The sequence below is a fragment of the Saccostrea cucullata genome, unplaced genomic scaffold (assembly GCF_032062105.1).
Source record: "Saccostrea cucullata isolate Sc308-1 unplaced genomic scaffold, CSIRO_AGI_Scuc_v1 ctg1298, whole genome shotgun sequence".
Classification (NCBI taxonomy): domain Eukaryota; kingdom Metazoa; phylum Mollusca; class Bivalvia; order Ostreida; family Ostreidae; genus Saccostrea; species Saccostrea cuccullata.
In genome coordinates this window covers 1-18,400 of record NW_026924450.1, presented here as the reverse complement: position 1 = coordinate 18,400, position 18,400 = coordinate 1, and the positions used below count along the sequence as shown (strand labels likewise).

Below are 18,400 nucleotides of genomic sequence, written 5' to 3'. Positions count from 1 at the left end.
TGCGTCTTTTGATACCTTGTTTCTGTAAAACAAAGTAAGGTATGCCCTTGCGCCGAAGCGATTTTGTTGATGTTTCTTATAAACTTGTGTAGTACAGGTCGATGACGTCATAATATGACGTCATAATGTGTACTGGCTATTGTATGTCGTGCATGTCAAGAATGTATTAGAAAACAAGTCTTAGCATTTTCTGTGCGGTAGGTAGAGCAATTATGGAATTTAATTAGATATTTTGTATAGAAATTTCCATATGTAGCCTTAACTCACATGCGTGTACACATGTGTATAACTAAAGAGAGGAGGGCATCTCATTCTGTTAAGGGGATATTTTGAGGTGTGTGATGCATGGCTTTATAAAACATATGTAGCTTGTTCTAGTACGTTTAGCTGTTGTTACTTCTACTTTGGGCTCGTGTGTAAAGCTCTTGTCATAATCAGTAGAGCAATGGACTTGCATAATTGAGATTCTTGTTTCAAAACCAGGTGGAAGGAACAACCTGCCTGTGTAACATATACTTGTATATAGAAAAGAAAACGTACCCTTTTTTGCATCCTGCATCAATACATGAATCCAGTATTAGCCAGAAGGCTGAGGGGCTGATATTGGTGGATGGTAGATGCAGAATGCAATATGAACAGATATGTTCAATATTAATATAATGTATTTATTTGAATTATGTAAAAATAAGATTTATAAGTCAATTTATTTTAAAACTCTCTTGAATTATGTCTATAAATTTTTATATTGTGTATAATACTCACACAGCAATGTTCATGTACATTGCATAATGCCTATACCTGAATAAAGATTATTATTATTTTTATTATTATATTCCCTCGTCCTTTATTGTGATTCAATTACTAAGATTTCGAAGTCTGAAGTATTTGGAAGTAATTACCAATCACAGTTGATGCCTTCAAGTGTTTGCAAAAGAAAATTTATCGTCAAAACTAATAAATTGTTACAGCAAATTTAACATTATACGAAACATTTTTTCCGCATTTGGTTTGACTGTTAGATTTTTCCGGATCTGGTTCCAATATTATAATATTCGCGGGAGCACGATATTTTTACAACTGTAGAAATTGTTAACCAGTGTGTACTAGTCACTGTGCTGATTATCATGTTTGTCTTCAATTTTCCACGAGAGAAAACTTCTAAGTTGGAAAGTTAAACATGAAATCTATTTGTATATTGTTGCAGAAGAAATTTTATTGTGCATAATTGTTATAAATGGTATGTTTACAAGGTGTTCACTGTTTACCTGTTAAGATGTAATTTTTACCGCCATGTTAGAAAGTTCACATGAAAGATTTTTTGATTCGATGACTATGTGTAGGAAATTTATGCCATTATAGGTCGATATTAGTAATGTGATATTGAAAGTTGAAGATTTGCTGTGATTTCGGCATGAAATTATTTAGTGCATGCGCACTTGACCATAGTCGTATATCTTGTTGGGTATTTTCTAGTAATTCATTTGAAATTGTGTGATTTGACGATAATATGAATTTTATATGTGCTAATTTACTAGGGTTCATGTGTAATATTCAGTGTAAAAGTGTTTTTTACAAAGAACATAGAGTATTTATTTATAACACAGTTATGTTAATTTGTCAACCGCTGAGTTGTGGTTTATGTGTAATATCAATTACTTATACATGTTTTCTATGTATTTACAGTAAATCACATCACATCACATCATGCCATACCATCTTACATCATGTTACTGTCACTGGAACTAAATAAAGGATGTGCATTTACAAAGGGAGTTAACTTCTCTATGAACTTACTTGATGATAGTCAGTACATAAATTCACTAAAAAATTATGAAAGCCACTCGTAAAATAAATTGAGTGCAACACACTCAACTTCATAAATGAACTTAGAGGACCTGACTGCTACTATTGATCAGTTTAAATTTTTAAGTGGTATTTAGTCACGTGACCAGAAGACAGATAACAGAACCACGAAGTAACATTGCTGACTGCCGGGAGCCATGTTGTATCAGGTCAGACATAATGAAAGCTGTTTTACCTTATACTTATGAAAGATTTATATTTTTAATTCCCAAACTGCATAAATTGTTGTTTTTGTGACGGAATTAAATAATAGATAATAAACTTGTCTGTAACTTAATGGTTAGTGAAGCCCGGATTCAGTAATTTGAAGTAGGTCATACGTGTGTCTGATAATTTGCTTTTTCTAAAATATATAATGATCTTTAATTCGATCATTCAAACTTGAACAAAAAGTTCCTTTCTAGGAATCAATATCTTTTCCAATTCCTTAAATCTATTTTAAACACTACATTTTCAAGAATTAGCTGATTGTATCCGTAACTCATAGATCTATAATTTAATGAGCATTTTATCAGTGGAACTAGACCATCACTTTTATTGCAGACTGTCACCTGAGCTAGTGGCTGTAACATCAGTAATGGACCCCCGGTATTGTGCTCAAGACATTCTAAGGTGTGACCTTTGTGAGATACATGTAGTACAAAGTCACTGCGAGCTTTGTCATGTCAACCTTTGTAAGGCCTGTGTAGGAGAGCATCTCTCTGATTCAATAACACTGAACAAGAAACATAGAGTTGTAATATATACAGAAAGAACATCGACTCCTAATTATCCAAACGTCTAAAGCATTTCAAGAATTGTGCACTTTATTGTGAGCAATGTCACATTCCTGCCTGTTCAACCTGCATCGCCTCTGGTAAACATAAAAGACATAAATTATCAGATGTTTTACAAAAACTCAGCTCAAAAACAAGAGATATGGAAAAAGAACTAAAAGAACTTGAGACTAAAATTCACCCAAAATATGAAGAAATTGCATCAGACATAAAAACCAAGAAAGACAACTTGGAAACACACTACAGGAAACTGACAACAGCTGTCACCAAACAAGGAGAAGACTGGCACAGAGAAATTAACATCATTGTCAACAAACAGAAATCTGAAATTGATGACTTGAAAACTAAGCATATGGATGCTCTAAATAAACAGAAAGACGTTATCACAAAAATTACTGTAGAAATGAAACAGAGTATTGTTGGTCTGAAGAAAATACTGGACTCAAATGATATTTCCTTAGCATCTCAATACAAATCCAGAAATATAGAGTTCAGAAGTTTACCCCCAGATCTCAAGGTTACATTTCCAAGTTTCTCTCATCATCAGATAGACACAGGAAAGCTCCATCAAATGTTTGGTTCTCTGTCAGCATTATTCATTACAACAGAAGAACATGGCTACACAATGAAGACACCAGGAGCTGTACCCTGTACTAAAGTCAAACAACTGCTTGATGAATCAGAGCTCATCACCTCCATTAACACAGGGTTTAGCCGACTATAAATATGAAGAAATCTGGACAAGTGGAGAAGACAAAATCTTGAAACGGTACAATCTTCGGGGCAAACTACTGAAATCAATTCAAACCAAGTCTGGGAATGAACCACACGACATAGCAGTGACAAGGAGTGGAGATCTTATTTATACTGACCGTTATACAAGAACTGTAAACATAGTGAAGAATGACCAGATATAGGAAGTAATCAGACTACAGGGGTGGATACCTTCGTGTGTCTGTAGTACCTCCTCTGGTGACCTCCTGGTTATCATGGACAGTGATGATGATAATCAATCAAAAGTTGTCCGTTATTCTGCCTCACTAGAAAAACAAATCATTCAGTTTGTCAGTAAAGGTAAACCTCTGTATTCACCTGGTGACCTTAAATACATCTGTGAGAACAGGAACCTGGATATCTGTGTGGCTGACAATGAATCCAGTGCTGTAGTGGTGGTTAATCAGACAGGAAATCTCAAATTTAGATACACCGGTTATCCATCTACCTACAAGGGATTATTTGATCCACTCGGCATCACAACAGACAGCCAGAGTCAGATCCTGACGGCAGACCACAACAACAACTGTATCCACATCCTAGATCAGGACGGACAGTTCCTCCGATACATTGATAACTGTGATCTACAGTTTCCATATGGTTTGTATGTAGACACCAGAGACAACCTCTTTGTGGCTGAGATTGATCGCAGTAAATTGAATAAACTCAAATATATGTTAACACTGCACTATGTGAAGAAATGATTGTGAATTTGAAAATGTTTGATATCCATCTAGTTAGAGTTAAAAAGATTAATAAAAACTTAAACATGTAAAATGATGAGTTTGTCAAATGCATGTTCGTTATATGTTTTGATTTTCTTTTGATTAAAAATTATTGTTTAATTTTGAAATAAAGAATTTTCTTATCTTGATTGCTTTAAAAAAAATATTTTATACGACATGTTTTTGAACTTATAGAGAAAAATCCCCCTCCCCCTCTCTCTGTTAGTCTTTCAGACTTGGGACAAAGACAATGTTCAAATCTACAAAAAGACATAAAAATTCCAAGCTTGAAACTATCTTTTATTTAAATATTTAATTTACATTATAAATATCACAAACTGAAAACTTTACATCTGTATTTAAATGAAGATGAATAAGTAATTTTTCTGAAATTTATGCCCCCTTCCTTTCTTCTCTGCAATACAGGTCATTTGTGTTTGAAAAAAAAACCTCGATTATGCCTGCAGATATAATTGGTGTATTGAATCCCAATAGTAGTACGTCACATATCATGTTTATTCATGTTTGCAATGTGTAGATCACATATTGACTACTTACATGTATATGCTTTGTTTTTATATTATATTTTGATATTTAATAAACTAATTTTCTAAGGATTTTATGTCCACATATCCGGTTTGGAGTCCATACACATGTAAGAGAATTCATTGAGTTTTACACCTATTTATGAAATATATGGAAATAACGAACAGTTTTCAAGATCAAAAGTCCATAAAACAATGCGAAATAGGACAAAGAGTAAAAACAAGGATCTCCAAAACATCGGAGAGGGGATCAGATGCCATTGAAGAGTGAGCATCCCCTGTGGACAGGTCACTTCTGCCGTGTGCTTCTTGTCATGATCGGGAGATAAAGGAGAAATCTGTCTTCAATGCAACCTATAAAATGGATTAACAAACAAAGTTTCCAAACTACAATGTATGATTTTTTTCTTTGCCAAATGAAAGTTGACAACTTAAGACACCGATCTAAAAAAAATGAGTTAAATCTGGTGGTTAATTTGTGGTTAATTTTTAACCCCCAGCCTCCTTTAAACAGAAGAACATGGCTACACAATGCTGACACCAGAAGCTGTATCCTGTTCTCAGGTCAAACCACTGTTTGATGAACCAGAAATTAACACCGCAATAGACACTGGGTATAGGTACTATACTGTTTTACCTGTCTCAGTGGTGAAGAAAATTGAAGACATGGAGATGACAAAATCAGGAAACTCTACAACCTCCAGGGTAAAATACTGAAGTCTTTTCAAACCAAGTCAGGCAATAGACCTAGTGTCGTAGCAGAGAGAAGGAGTGGAGATCATGTTTATTCTGACCCTTATACTTCATCAAAGTGAAGAATAAAGAGATACAGGAAGTGAACAGACTACATGGATGGATACCTTACTATGTCTGTAGTACCTCCTCTGGTGACCGTCTGGTTACCATTGACAGTAATGAAAACAAACAAACAAAATTTGTCCGTTGCTCTGGCTCAATTGATAATCAAACTATTCACTTGATAGTGAAGGCGAACCATATGGTTCTGTATGTATTTGGTTTCTATTACATACATGTATATCAGTGAGTTTGAGTGAGAATAGGAAATTGGATATCTGTGTGGCAGAAAATGGAGCAGGTGCAATAGTGGTGGTTAATCAGGCAGGAAAACTCCGATTTAGATACACTGTTCATCCCTCAACTAACTAGGAATCATTTGATCCACTCGGCATCACGACCCCAGACAGTCAGAATCAGATCCTGACAGCAGACTTGAACAACTACTGTATCCATATCCTAGATCAGGACGGTCATTTCCTCCGTTACATTAATAACCGTGATCTACAGAGTACGAGGGTTGTCCAAAAAGTTCTTGGACAATGACGTTTTTGTGAAAATAAATAGTTCTATATAAATTTGTTGTATATCAAAATACTTCTTATGAAAAATCAAGTGCGCACAATCCGCAGTCTTTAAAGACCCCGATTTTTGCAAAGAATATTACGTTTCATCAATAAGAATTAAATCATTCCGACTTGGTTTTAGCTCATCTGAGCTGAAAGCTCAACTGAGCTTTTCTGATCACATTTTGTCCTGCGTCCGTCTGTCTGTAAACTTTTCACATTTCCATCTTCTTTTCAAGAACCACTGGGCCAATTTCAATCAAACTTGCCATAAAGTACTCTTGGGTGAGGGGGAATTCAAGTTTGTTCAAATGAAGGGCCACGCCCTCTTCCAAGGGGAAATAATTATGAATTAGTGAAAAATTAATAGCATTATTAAAAAGATCTTCTTCTCAAGAACCACTGGGCCAGGAAAGATGCAACTCATATGGAATTATCCTCAGGTAGTGTAGATTCAAGTGTATTCAAATCATGACCCTCGGGGGTTTTGATTGGCCGACCAAAGTTTAACATAGAAATATATAGTAAAATTCTTTTAAAATCTTCTCAAGAATAGCAAATCCATGATTTGTCATTCATGTATTTATATGGAAGCATTCTCAGGTAGTGTAGATTCAAGTGTTTGTAAATCATACTCTTTCCTCTTTTAAGAATGGTTGGGACTACTTTTGGGTTTAAACTTTTCAATAATGAACTAATTTCTTCTTTCATGCTAGCCACAGTGCTCAGTTGAGCGATGTGGCCCTTCGGACTCTTGTCATAAGAAATATTTTGATAAACAAAAGATGGATATTGAACCATTTATTTTAAGAAAAACGTCATTGTCCACGAACATTTTGGACAACCTTCGTACATGGGGTTGAAGTGTCGACACCAGAGACAACCTGTTTCCAGCTGTGAGCATCGGTGATAAAGTGAAGAAAATCAAATACATGTTAACATAATCTGAAATGTGTAGATAAATTGTACAAAAAAATCAGGTGTGTGAAGTATAGAAAGTTGTGAGTTTTTGCTCAGCCTGATAAATATAAACGAATGTTATCAAAGAATTAAACTGTATGCCTGAGGCCATCAGGAATCAACATAACCTGAATTTTTTATGTCTTTTACTTTAATTTTGAATAGTTTTCTTGTGTGTGTTAAAGGTACTTGGACACATATTTGAAATTAATATTTTCTCATTTTTTCTGTATAATATCACGAATTATATATTTTAATAGCAGTTCACACAAAAATTAATTAAAAATCTTATTTCGTTTAAAAGTTATTAAAACTTTAAATTTTTTGACAGGTTTGATTAACACATCCTTGCACTTTCACAAATTTTAACTTTATTCTTAATACTTAGGAAAATTGGCAATTTTGATGTGTTTTAATGAGAAATATTAAACCCTTTATCAAGAAAAATAATTTTATTCAGAGTAGAAATGTTAGAAAGCAAAACACCTCCACAAGTATCGTCATTCCGAACAAAGAGATGCGTGCAGAGTTTAGCAAATGGAGCACACTCGTGTTATGTACACAGTTTTTGTAAACAGGGCTCGAGTTCTGTTATTGTTTATATTTAGAATTCACCGGGTGAGTTCAATCGTCACAGTCTGCTTACCACAACTGCACGGACTGACAATATATTGTGTGTTTGTTTTGCTTTCGAACGTGTCTACTCTGAATTTCTGGATTATAGTATTAATGATTTTCATTTATACAAAACGAAATTGCCACTTTTCCTAAGGATTAAGAATGAAAATTAAATTTGTGAGAGTGCAACGATATGTCAATCAAACCCGCCGAAAAATTTGAAATTTTCAATATCTTTTTAACGAAATAAGATTTTTTATTAATTTTTGTGTCAAATGCTATTAAAATATATAAGTCGTAATATCATAGAAAAAATAACTTCAAATCTGTGTCCAAGTACCTTTAACTGATCAGTGTTCGACCTTTATAGCATTAAGTAGAGGGAGGGGTAGCATCTAAAGGAATATTTACTAGAGCAAAATATTAAATTAATATTATACTAAAATGGGGGCCCTGCTGCCTTTCCCAGGGAACCAGTTGGAGTGTGTGCCACTTTTTGGAGCAAGTTTTTAACTAACACTGTAGTTTTTAAATGTTTTGATTTAACGAGGCTAGGGGGTGGCAGCCATTTTTAGACTATTTCAATCTCCTTTAAAAGGAGAGCTCCATATAAAGATATACAAAATGATAAAATTTTAAACCTAAAATATATGAATTTTTTCTTTGCCAAATGATAGTTGACAGCTAAATATACCATATCTAAAAAAAATAAGTTAAATTTGGTGGTTAATTTAAGATTAAATTTTTGACCCGCCAGCCTCCTTAATCTCTATTTAGACTTTCGTCGCCTACCTATTACACAAGTTATTAAAGAATAGTTAGAAAGCCTTTTATATCAATTAATAAGGTAAAATCAAGATGCAGTCACAAACAAACGGGAAATGATGAAAAAAAATTACTTTAGTGGAAAAAATATTTATGGCAAATCGTATTGTCCCATTCCTCACTTTCTGTTACATTTTTTTTAAAAATGATCCTTAAAAACCAGTAAGTTATGGAATTTAATGCCCTGTTCACACGGAGAGTTTAATTCGAATTAAACGTAAGTTTACTGCGAATTAGCTTCGCTTTGCGTTCACACGGAGAATTTAATGCGAATTAGTTTACTTCGCATTAGTTTACTGCGCATTAAATTACTTCGCATTAGCTCCGTGTGAACGCTAAGCGAAGCTAATTCGAATTAAATTTTTGGGCATGCGTAATGGCAAAATTAAGTCAAATGCGTCATGTCAGTGGTCAAATTGAAGTACTTGTGCTATTTTTGAGTGAAAAACTAAGGAAAAATGTGTCAATCACTAAAATATGTCTCCAGACACTGTGACATTATGTCAAATGCATCTGTTTCAGGATAAGGTGACGTGATTTGTAAATGACGTCATAATAGCCTTCCTCACGCCTGACTGTCAAAGTAAAATTTTAATTCGCATTAGTTTACTTCGCATTAGCTGTCGTGTGAACGCAATTTAATTCGCATTAGTTTACTTCGCATTAGTTTACTTCGCATTAATTTACTGCGAATTAAACTTTTCGTGTGAACAGGGCATAAGGTAGTCCGATCTTCAGGTTTGTTAAATTCGCAGTTAAGTAATTAAAGATACTCATAAAAGTATCTTTAAATCTACAAAGTTATGTAAATTTATTCACAGTATTCCTTTAAAGTTAAAGATTTAAGTTAATCATATTATATAGCGAAAACTGTCAAATCTCAAATATTTTGCTGAAAAGCTTTAATTTTGGTATCTAACGCCGTATTCAAGAAAGTCTTATTTCTCTAAGATTGTATTATTCTTTTTTTCCTTTTATCGGGTACAGATATCAACTTTTATAAAATATTTTACAAGACTTCCAAAATCTAAATCTTATAAAGATGAATAAAATGAAAATTGATGCATGAAAAAATTATTTTTAAGCTTTATTTTTATGCATTTCAAATTAAATATTAATTTTTGGAGTTATCCTTCCTAGCTTAGGATCGGATATACAGTGCTCCCCCGTTATAATGCCACCCCCGCCTACCGCCAAAAAAAAGTCAAGTCCCGATTTCCTCGCTACGGAAGCCCATTTAGGACCTATCAAAAAATATTTTTGAATTCGTTATAACGAATTTAATTTGTTATGAAAGATTTTTAGAATCCGTTATAACGATTTTAATTTTTTATAACAGATTTATTGAATTCGTTATAACGAATTTAATTTGTTATAACAAATTCATTGAATTCGTTTTAACGGATTTAATTTGTTATTACAGATTCTTAAATTCGTTATAACGAATTTAATTTGTTAAACCAGATTTATGGAATTCGTTTTAACGAAATAAATCTGTTATTACAGGTTTGTTGAATTCGTTATAACCAATTCAAGAATTTAGTTATAACGAATTCAACAAATCTGTAATAAAATATTAAATTCGTTATAACGAATTCAAGAAATCTGTAATAACAGATTTAATTCGTTAGAACAAATTCAACAAATCTGTATTAACAGATTAAATTAGTTATAACGAATTCAAAAAATCTGTAATAACAGATTAAATTAGTTATAACGAATTCAAGAAATCTGTAATAACAAATTAAATTCGTTATAACGAATTCAATAAATCTGTTATAACAAATTAAATTCGTTATAACGAATTCTAAAAATCGTTATAACGAATTCAAAAATATTTTTGATAGGTCCTAAATGGGCTTCCGTATATAAAACCCCGTTTTACCGCCATCCCCCGCCTATCGCCATCCGCCAACGTATTTCAGGTACAAATCTGTCCATTACCGTTATAACAATCCCCGATAATTACCGCCAATTATATCTTCAGGGAGAGAATTTCAATGAAAAGTTTTAAGCAATTATTCGCCATCAATCTTCCAGGTATCAAAGTTTGGATTAGATAATAAGTTAACATACATAATTATTTGAGTTAAAATCTCTTTGAAGTCTGAATATGGCTAACTCGCCGAAATCAAGGCGCGTTATCTTGGAATTGAAACAAAAACTGGAAATCATTAAATATAACGAAAAAAATTTTAAGCAAGAAATTTCTAATTATTTTATAGAACTATGAAAAATTGATGTAAAAAGACGGACTGTATGTGATATTCTTCAGCTCCGCGTGTTCCTACATAGGTAGAGGCCAGACGGGAACTTGGATGTTTGTTACTGCATTTAGCATGTTTAGAATCAAAAGAATCAACAACTGAATCTGAAATAAACTTTTTACTGCAATTAGCTATTAAAATAAAACCATCAGAACAATCAACAATTGATATGTTTTTCAAAAAACAGTGATTTTCTGAGAGGCATACGTAAGTTTTATATTTCTTTATTTGATATAAAGGCATTAAAATCTAGAAATATATGTACTATATTGATAATAAATTTGTTTTTATTTATTTGTGCACGTCACTTCTCTCCCCCCGATATAACGCCACCTCCGTTATAATGCCAAAATAACCAAGGTACAAATGTTGGCGTTATAACGGGGGATCACTGTACTTAAAGAATTCTCTTTTTTTCAGATAGGAGACTTGTCAGAGTTTTTCAACTAATAATTACCTCCTATCAAAATCAATGCTTTAAAATATCAAGACATTCCAAATTAATAATCTAACTTTATTTCTCTTAATCAAAAGGCTAAGACGTTAAGAAAGACGACATAGTTTTCTTAATGAGTTTATACTGACCAGAATATTCCGCTTCATAATTTGTGAATAAAAATAGTACAGTTCTTGGTCTGAAGAGGTTGATTCTGTGACATGAAAAGTAGAATTTAATTAATTGGGTCTGAAAGTGAACTTTTTATTCTTCAGATAAAAACAAATAATGAAATAAAATGTTAAATTTGTCCCAATCGCCCACTTGGCGCAGTTCTTATACGTTAGCCCCAGAGTCGCTAAAATAATGATCGAGTTGGACTGAAACACTGCAGGATATGGAGTCCAGTCCTTCGGGAGAAACTGGGTAAACTGGGGCCCTCAGTCACTTTGGGTGCTGGTATGAAAGATATTTCATTGTTCAAAGGCCCTATAAGTGCCGACAACTGATTTATATTTGTAACCATTTACCGACAATTGGATGTGTATCAATGTATCTGAAACGAAAAAAAAATAAGAAGAAACAGCGTAAAAACAATTTGTTGCCAAATTTTTGTTTGAAAAAAAAAAAATAAAAATTACTCTTTTTTTACTGACTTATGCAAATGCATTGAAACTGCAAAGCCCCACCCACTACCCCATTTGATTCTTTAAAAACATTTTTTAAAATTTCTTTATTCATTTTAAATATTCTTTAAAACTTCCCTTATCAACTTATGCATTTTTGACCCTTGCTGACTTAATTATATGTTTCTTGTTATCATTTAAGTTAGTACTGAATGGTTGAAGATAAAAAAAAATAAAATATTACGATTGTGAATGTTTACAATCTATTAAACTCTCTGCTGCAGAAATCAATGAAATCTTTATACTTTAATTTTCTGTTATCAAATCCAGTATCTACTGTATTATTATTTTCTATGGTAGAGGTGTTAAGTGTGTAACTGGGTACAGTCCACTAATTGTTTTCCCATAGGCGACAATGTTAACGTTTCTTCTCATAGCGATGTCCCTAATTTTCGTTCAGAAGTGAGTGACCCCTCAAATCAAAGCACATCAACTTGTCTTTCCTTGGTTAAAATCTCGAGGTGGCATGTCAGATTCGTTTTCCGGCAAAATGCGTCTGTCTGCGGGGACCTCTAAAAATGAAAGTGAAAGTAGGGGAATTTCAGAATTATCACTGGCGTTATAATACACAAAATAATTCAGCTGATCTTCTTGATAAATTACATTTTCCAAGCTTTTTTGGTAGGAAAGATACTCCTTATCAACAAGTGTGAGGCTCAATTCAGTACATCTGCCCAATTTTTTTTATGCAAGTCTGCAAATTATGGAACTTGTAATTTTTTCTGCACTACTTTCTTCTCCTACCGATTCTAAAAATAATTAGTGGGATGTACCCAATATGAAAAAGCATTTTTTTGATTTTACAATATTTCACACAGTTTGTCAATCTAGAGCATAAGTAGAGACATCATGCCAAGTTTCATGAAAATTCAACAATTAATTAAGATTTTACAGCATTTACAGTTCTATGTGTTATATCCTTAAAAAATGCTCCAATCTAGCCAAAACGGCACCCAAGTATTACCTTAAATTTTAGCCTATTAACACATTTATACCATTCTTAATCAACTTCATAACTTTAAATACATATAGTCAAATCATAATCAAGCACTTAATTGGGTCAATTTCACTTATTTTAAAAAATTAATGCATTTCCGCACAAAATATGACCACTTTTCACCCTCTAATTCATAGTTTCTCCAGAAATGACAAAAAAATGAAGTTAACAAATACCCCGAAAGTAGTAAAATAAAAAAGAACTGATTATTTCCTGTCCATTGATGTATCATTCATGAAATTTGGTCTATGAATAAGAAAGTTATAAGCCTTTATAATCCTATATAGAATCATTTGTTTCAAAGCAATTTTTATACCAATGCAAATTTACTCATCTATGACGTCACAATGACATCATAATAATGGATAGCTCAATACATGTGTATCATTACTTTTCCCGTACTTTTCATATAAGACAAAATCAGTGCTTATATACTATTATTAACTTTAAAAAATGAAAATATGTGGTTTTGCGGATTAAATAAATAATCCATTAAAGTTGTTTTGTTTCCATGGTAACCATTTTGTAATTTGTAGGAAAATGAGACAAAATTTTGAATTTCCTGACAAATCGCATAATGTCGACTGTCAAATATTCATGAAACTTCAATTCTTATATCCGTGTAATCTTAATAATGCATAATTTACAAAACAAAGATGTAGATCTAATTAATTTGAAATTCTTAAACAAGTAAAAATCTATGTAAGTGCAAAATATATATAGCAGTGCATGTACAGATTAGTTATAGCTAAATACTTTCACATTCTGATCACCTATTAAATATGTAAATTCCTCACCCCCACCCCATCCCCCACTTCAATGAATTTTTTTTTTTTTTTTTAGAAAACTTTAACTTACACATTTTGCCGACTGTCACAAATTGCTGGTGCTGTTTCAAGATGTATTCAAATGGGTGTGCATTTGCTGGCCAATAGTTTTAAACACCATCTGCATGGACCTCATGTTTTTCCTGCACCAATCACCATGAACCTAAAAAAAAATCAATACAATAAATGGCACAATATCACATTTGCAGACAGACAGACACACAGACATTCAACGCGTACAATTTTACCATATTCCTTTTATGCCCATTACTTGAAATTAATTAATTTAAAAAATGATTAATTTGCTCCCACCTGAAATCACACTGTTAACATTGGTAATTAAGTTAATTCAGCAGAATAGGTAAAAATCATGTTTTACTGACAATAATTGTACATTCAACAAATACATGTAATGCAATTGCTAAAAAATATGAGAAAAATCAGTTAATGTGCATGTTCACACACATCGTTTAACTCCCAGACAACTGTAACCAGCTTCACCGCGCAACTGATCTGAAATGATGTATGTCATGTATGTGACGTGCCGATCATCGACATGTTCCAAAAACATTACATTGTTATTTACAAATATTGTACTAAGATATACCTCTTACCTCCTGTGTAAAATACAAATGCCCATCACCTATATACTGCTAAACACTGCACTGAACAGTTTTGATAACTTTCTGCTAAGTCTACTTTCACTTCGACCTTGACCCCGATTGAATACCGATCCCGAACTCATTTGTGAATTTTTGTGTATTGAAAATAAACCACAGCCCGTACGAAATTTAAGTCACGTATTTTTAAACAAATCCAGGCGTATTTTTATTCTAAAAAATCCTTGTCGAAATCTCTATTGAAATGAATATATAAAACCAGGCGTATAATGTAAAATACGGGCGTACACGAGGCGTAATCCTCCCGTATTTTTGGCCGAAATATGCAAATGAGTACGCCTGGAAATTCAAAATACGCCTGGAAATTTTAAAAATAGAATTACGCCTAGATTTCAAGCATACCCCTAAAAATACGCCTGCAAAATAAATACGCCCGTATAAAAAAATACGCCCGTACAAAAAAATACGCCTGTACAAAAAATACGCCTGCTTTAAATAGATTTGAATTAAATATTATATTATAGCTATGGGAGCTACAACTATAGCATGAATATAAATGTACAATAAACTTTTAATTAGTACAAATATTTTTAACTACATATAACATGTATAAAAAAGATTAGACAAATTAAGCTTAGCATACATTATTTTTATTTTCTTAATATTTTTCAGTGTGATAAAATGTGAATGAGATTCAAATAAAGGATTGTCGTTAAAATTTAAAAATCATAATCTTCAATTTACTATTTCAAATCATAGTTACATGTTAGAATAATTATTAACCGTTTCACAGCATTTAAACATCCAAGGCTGACTTTTATATGAGTAACAGTTGAAACACTCCAACAATCACAGTGAAACACAGTTTTGAGAATCATGTCGATTAATCCTGTCATTTTCTTTACTCCTAAATTGGCATAAAAGATGCAAATCACAAGCAATTCCGTCATTCACGCTTCACATCACATTCCCCAATCACATTTTCATAGATTGAAATATTCACAAAAAGAAGTTTGAATGTTCTATAACTGGCATTGCTAACAGTCATCTTCTTCCTGATGCAATCTTCCAATGGCTGCAGTTCACTGGCATTCCATTTATGGAAAGCTATGCTGCTGGTCAACTCTTAATATTGCAAGATCTTTTCTACTCCTATTATGACCATTTCATCATTCAATTAATTTTCCAAATGTGATAAGGATTTAGATGTAAATCATTTTCTGGAAAAAGAAGAACACTAGAAAGTAATTTATGTAATTCAAAATACTACTGACCCAATTTCAATCATTAACATCTGGCTCTGCAAATCAAAAGCAAATGCAGCTGTCTTTTATTTTCATAGATAAATAGTTTCAATGTTAAGCTATGTTTTCAAAATAATTACCTCTTCTACACCCTCTGTGCTTTGTTGTGGCTTTCTCTAATCTCATTGTTCTTGGCATGACCTGCCTGGTGGTTTAAAATTGGCGCAAATACTTGGATGCAGATGCTGTTGTTTACAACCCCCTAGTTAGCTAAACTGTTTTATGATTTCTGAAAGTTCTACTCCGTACAATTTGTAATTTTGAAGAAAAAATGCTGTTTTGTTTACAGAATATAAAAATCAAATTTCATCAATGTATAAACAAGGTGTATTCACTATATGAATTCACTTATTTTAAAAGATGTTAGGGTGGGAAATAGAACTGCTGTACACAAACCGGATATAAATTGATAAGCCGTTCTTAGAAAGGTTTACAACATTACAGATAAGTCGTTCCTATATAAACATGCTCAACACATCTGTAAGTAATTAGCACAATCCCAGCAGGTTAGGCTGAGGGAAGTGAAAGTAGATGGTAATGTAATAGTTACTGAATATACTAAATATAAATCAATATAAGAAAAACATTTAATTGATGTAATAACATGTATGTTTATAGCCTGACTAAACAAATCATGAAGTTCAAAGAATATACTATTTACTTTACAGTTATCATAGTTATAAAAATCATTTGTGTTAAGAAAAATAATATCAATTTTAAAAAAAGAAAAGGGAATGACAAAAGTTAAGGTCCATGGCATAGTAAAGTTCTAAAAAAAAATCAGTTTAATTTATGAAAATTAATTGCTTTGATATTTAATCCACAAACTAAATACAATATTGCAATGTATTTAATCATGCAATACTTCTGGTTTTTTGTTTAAGTTATATAATATCCTAAAATTTTTTCTTATGCAACTCAAAACTTTAAAAAAAAAAAGAGAGAATGAGTTGACTAAGTTTTTTGGCTAAGTTGAAAAATCCACCAGAATTTTCAAAAATACGCCTATTGAAATTTTCTAAGTTTTAAATTCCTTGTGCCAAAGAGACTAAGTAAAAAGTACGCCCGGATTTAGATTGTACGCCTGGAAAAAAGGAGACGTATTTCTGGCTAAAATACGTGTACGCCTGAAAATGAACCGTATTTTTAAGAATACGTCTCTTGTACGCCAGGATTTGCAAAAAATCCAGGCGTAATACGCCTCTGAATTTCGTACGGGAGTGGAGCATGTACTTCTATATAATTGCTTCTTAATCAAATTATACATCTATGATTCTGAATAAATGAATTATATAAATCGATACATTTAATCTACATGATACATGTGTAAACAATGGGTGATACATGTATGAGCATGTTGACTGTTCAGGGGGGGGGGGGGGGGGGGCTAAACACTTTATTTATGAATCAATTTGTTTAAAAATGTGTATCAACAATTAAAGAATTGTTTTTTTCATAAATTTGAACAATAGAAAATAATAGAAAACACCAACTTTGAAATAAATTCAAGATTTATGACATCTTTCACTTACTTATGGGCTTCCTAATATGGGTACAGTCCACTAATTGTTTTCCCATAGGCGACAATGTTAACGTTTCTTCTCATAGCGATGTCCCTAATTTTCGTTCAGAGGTGAATGACCCCTCAAATCAAAGCACATCAACTTGTCTTTCCTTGGTTAAAATCTCGAGGTGGCATGTCAGATTCGTTTTCCGGCAAAATGCGTCTGTCTGCGGGGACCTCTAAAAACGAAAGTGAAAGTAGGGGAATTTCAGAATTATCACTGGCGTTATAATACACAAAATAATTCAGCTGATCTTCTTGATAAATTACATTTTCCAAGCTTTTTTGGTAGGAAAGATACTCCTTATCAACAAGTGTGAGGCTCAATTCAGTACATCTGCCCAATTTTTTTTATGCAAGTCTGCAAATTATGGAACTTGTAATTTTTTCTGCACTACTTTCTTCTCCTACCAATTCTAAAAATAATTAGTGGGATGTACCCAACTAAATACCTCGGCAAGGGTTCTGCCCCCCAAAAATGACAAGGATAAGTGAGATAAATTATCACTGGGAATCTAAAATTAAGTTTAAAACCCACTGCATCAGACATTTTCTAAAGTAAGAAATCCTTATATAAATCCAGATATAAGCACCTACACGAAGCAAGCCTGCGAAAGACTTTTTACCGGCCGCCAGGAGGCGGTCGGTTATATGATATGAAAGTTTTAAGTCGCTGTGCGTTTCTGCGGAGTTAACAATTTAAATAAAAATATTCAACATTCATCATGTTCATATCGCTGGCCAGTCAATATTAAACAAAGATTATCTAAATGTCTAGAAAAAGCACAATAATCGTAAAATTAAATTTTAAAAAAATAATTTATAAATAATGGGGTAAATATTTTATCCAATCCTGATTGACAAACTCTGATATAACAGAAGTGCGGAGAAAATATTGGCACGAGTGTAAGGCATAGTTTAAAACAAAGACCGCGTTGTTAATCAACAATTTTACTTTCTCTTTTTAAAACATGATATGCTGTATTTATTTGAAATGAAGTGTATATTTGAACATTTCCTACAGATGTTTTTCAAAAATATAATGAAATATTGATTTCTTAAAAGTAAAGAATATTACGACATGTTCGTCCAGGAGACTAGGATAGGCGCGTTTTACAATGTGTCAAACACTTTCCCGCCACATCTCAACACCAAAACAAAGAGATTGAAAGAGAAGTAATGTAGTGGTGGATCTAGAAGGAGTTCGGGGAGGGGGGAGGGGGGTTAACATATTAAAAAGAGAGCGAGGGGA

The 18,400-nt window shown here is 32.6% G+C and overlaps 2 long non-coding RNA genes and 1 pseudogene across 2 annotated transcripts; 1 reads left to right on the top strand and 2 right to left on the bottom strand.

Annotated features, from left to right (window-relative positions):
• Window positions 1–2,410: 2,410 nt before the first annotated feature.
• Window positions 2,411–5,850, top strand: LOC134266448 (uncharacterized; annotated as a pseudogene).
• A 6,304-nt stretch (window positions 5,851–12,154) lies between these two features.
• LOC134266456 (uncharacterized) lies at window positions 12,155–17,543 on the bottom strand. Its single transcript, XR_009991979.1, has 4 exons — window positions 17,419–17,543; window positions 17,117–17,327; window positions 13,692–13,823; window positions 12,155–12,348 (listed from the first exon to the last, which is right to left on the bottom strand). It is a non-coding gene; the product is annotated as an uncharacterized LOC134266456 (long non-coding RNA).
• LOC134266449 (uncharacterized) lies at window positions 15,105–16,332 on the bottom strand. Its single transcript, XR_009991977.1, has 2 exons — window positions 15,665–16,332; window positions 15,105–15,500 (listed from the first exon to the last, which is right to left on the bottom strand). It is a non-coding gene; the product is annotated as an uncharacterized LOC134266449 (long non-coding RNA).
• Window positions 17,544–18,400: the final 857 nt, after the last annotated feature.